Below are 3,521 nucleotides of genomic sequence, written 5' to 3'. Positions count from 1 at the left end.
AGGCTAAAAACTTATGTGACCACTTTTCAGTGGCGTTAATAAAGAAACACCAAAATGTATCTACCTTTACCTTGCTAACAGTAAGTCAATTATAGTTTGCTAAAAAGTAAAAACCCATAATTGCACCTTAAATAGTTTCCACTCCCTTTTACATGGCAGAAATTATGGGCATCTTGATTATGTCTCTAAAAGAGTCCAAAAAGAATAAAAAATTACATCCCTTTTAAATGAACAATTGAATTAAAACTAGAAGCAAAGAATTCATCAAATCTGGATCAAAATTTAAAACCATATGTGCATCAAAGACAACCAATTGAGATTAAGAATTTAGTACAAGTCAATGTTCATGAATGCAAAACATTATCTTGATGGATCATCAATGCATAACATAATCAACAACAAAACATGAATCTTAAAAACAGGCATCTATAACCTGCTAAATTAACATATGTGAAACCAAAGATTAATACATAATACATTTGCTATAGCAAAACCAAATTACCAATTACCAATTATATTTAAAGAAAATGCAGCCCGTATCGGTTTGCTTTTAATCATTCACTCTGTTTTCTTCTCATCCTTGCCTTCTTTGTCCTTCGGTTTACTTTCTTTCTCCTTCGGTTGACCCTTTTTCGGCTTCATAAAGCAGAAACAAGAGCAACAAGGACACTGAAACAGAAACTTCATCTCTCTCTGTATCTCTCTCTCTCTATCACACACACACACAGAGCCAATTCTCAAAAATTTCCTGATGAGGGGCCTATTTAACATAAGCTTTTACCCTACTTTACATAACAAATGCACTTTTATAATAAAAAAGATATGCAGCTCAATTATAGGATTCCAATTCAATACCTTTCAGTGTCAAAAGTGGGGACTAGTAGCCATGAAAAAAACACTACCCACACTCACAGGCTGTTCCTCACTTCCTTGTGGGCCCATTCTTTTGGCCACTTGTACACAAAATCAAAAGGCCTTCTAAAGGGCTTTCATACATAACAGTATAACACCATATTAATTAGTCATCCAATAACAAAGTTTGAAACTCCTACAGGTACATAATTATAACATGAAACAATCATTCTCATAACACGTTTAAAGACGCGACGACTGTTTAGGTGATTTAACATAATTGTAAACACCAATACCTCGTTTTCTGCCAACCCGGCCGCATCAACCATCTGCACCAGGAGCGGGCAGGGTGCATATTTAGCATCCCCTAGCCCAGCATCAGAACCTTCAATATGGACAGACATACATCAAGCCCAATAAAGTCTGCAAGCTCTAAAGGGCCCATTGGCTGATTAGTTCCTAACTTCATCCCTGCGTCAATGTCTTCCTTTGTTGCTACACCGGTATATAATGCATGAAACGCCTCATTAATCATTGGCATTAGTATCCGGTTCACAATGAACCCAGAATAATCTTGTGAGCAAACAACCGTCTTGCCAAACCTATAATTTTTAAAATACCAGTTTTAACAATATACATTTGACAGTAAGAATTAACAAACTAACAACGAACATTAACAAGAAAAAAAAGTAAAAACCTCTCTGCTAAAGCTTTTGTTGCATTGAATGTTTCATCTGATGTATCTGCACCGCGGATGATTTCAACCAGTTTCATGATTGGAGGTGGGTTCATAAAATGCATGCCAATAACCTGGCAACGATAAGAAACTGTTGTAAATCATGTAGAATAATAATGTGGATTGATGCACATAACTATAGAAACTAAAAGGAACCTGGTGTGGTCTTTTTGTTGCAGCTGCATTACGGGTAATTGAAATAGAACTTGTGTTTGATGCCAAAATGGCAGATGGTTTAACTATTTTATCAAGCTCAGCAAAGAGTTTCTTCTTCACAACCTCAGATTCAACAATGGCTTCAATTACAATATCTGCAAATTTAAGATCTTCTAGGTTTGAAGTATAGGTTAGCCGCGCTAGAGACTTTGTTCCTACCTCCTGGCAAGTAAATATCGCACAACTTATCGGTTAATTATCCATTTTGATCATCTAACAATTTAGTAAAATTTGCAGCTATACTCATAGAAATTCGGTACGAAATTATCTAAAGATCTAATCAACTAAACATGATGCGATTCGTAAGATAACGCTTGGATAATACGGGAGTCGTGAAACACTTTCAGATCAAAATAATTCGGTGGTTCACCCGAAATTTCCAATCGGATAAAACTCAGAATGAGATAACAACTTTGTATGTGTGAATTACGATAACCAGAGATCAAGAGAATGACCAAATGACAATCAAAGTCATGTTAACAGGGATTGGGTCAGAAACTTGCCTTTCAGTAGTTATTCATTTAAAATCCGGATTTCATTAAAACTGTGCCCAACCATTTTAACTAACTTTATATGTGAAAATTCCGAAAATTAAAATCGACCCCAAACATAGGCTCCACCCCTTGCATCCTGCTTCCAAGGGCGTTGGGGTGTGCACGATTCGGAATGGTTATGTTCTTAGCCTCAACCGAATTAACCAATTGGTTTTCAGCTAATCCAAAGATTTATTCAGTCAGTTTGTCGATTTTCGGTTCGCTTCGGCTAATAACCAAAATCAAACATGAGCTAAAATATTTGCTTAGAAATACATGAAATGAAGATATAAATACATGAAATGAAGGTATAAATCATATGAAAGCTAGAAATATATGAAAATATAGTTCGGTTCGGTACGATTAATATCGATTAACAAGGGTACAAAACAACCGAATTTCAGTTAATTCGGTTCGATTTCGATTAACGATTCAGTTATGAATCAAATTGGTCAACAAGTCAATCCAGTTAAGCAAAAATATAAAACAAAACATGCAACCCTAAATCTAACCGTAACAATTTGTTAATCAGAAATGATGATCCGAATCCGTACACGTATAGATTGGGGATTTAAAACACTATCGATTAAAAATAATAATAATAATATAATATTAATATAGAATTTGATAGATAGAGAGAGATGGAGACCTTGGAGAGTTGACCTTTAGAGACAAAGCGTTGAACGGAGTTAGAGATGGAAGCCTTAGCTGTCTGAAGAGCTCCGGCGTCTTTGTCGAGGAGGAAGACGTCGGAACCGGCAACGGCGGCGAGTTGAGCTATGCCGGACCCCATCTGCCCGGCGCCGATCACTCCGACTACCTTGAATTCCGCCATGCAGTGATTTTGGTGAGTAAATAATTAAGTAATTAAATATATATGTGTTTGTTAGGTTGACAGGACAGACTTGAGGAGTTGATAAAATCATAATTTAATTAATTGTTATAGGACAGACACGTCCCATACCCATACCGTCTGTTTATGGTATGCTCCTCATTTCATATTTAGGTAGGTATATTTAAACAAAATTAGACACTAATAATTTGTTTTAAGTATATTCTTGTTTGGTCGAAAATACATTTTCATTTCCCTTGCCTAATTAGTAATTAAGAAATAGCACATCAGTAGTTATTCTGATGAAGAAATTAGTTATTTTGAGTGAATGAAAATAGAGGTGTTTGGTTGA

The 3,521-nt window shown here is 35.6% G+C and overlaps 1 pseudogene across 1 annotated transcript; it reads right to left on the bottom strand.

Moving 5' to 3' along the window:
- Positions 1–295: 295 nt before the first annotated feature.
- LOC143587802 (uncharacterized) lies at positions 296–3,172 on the bottom strand (annotated as a pseudogene). Its single transcript, XR_013144973.1, has 4 exons — positions 2,987–3,172; positions 1,745–1,966; positions 1,550–1,662; positions 296–1,454 (listed from the first exon to the last, which is right to left on the bottom strand). The product of XR_013144973.1 is annotated as an uncharacterized LOC143587802 (transcript).
- Between the last annotated feature and the right edge of the window lie 349 nt (positions 3,173–3,521).

This window comes from Bidens hawaiensis, unplaced genomic scaffold (assembly GCF_021521415.1).
Source record: "Bidens hawaiensis isolate Kalapana, Puna unplaced genomic scaffold, B.hawaiensis_p1.1 tig00001575_1, whole genome shotgun sequence".
Lineage (NCBI taxonomy): Eukaryota > Viridiplantae > Streptophyta > Magnoliopsida > Asterales > Asteraceae > Bidens > Bidens hawaiensis.
This window is presented reverse-complemented; position numbering and strand designations above follow the sequence as displayed.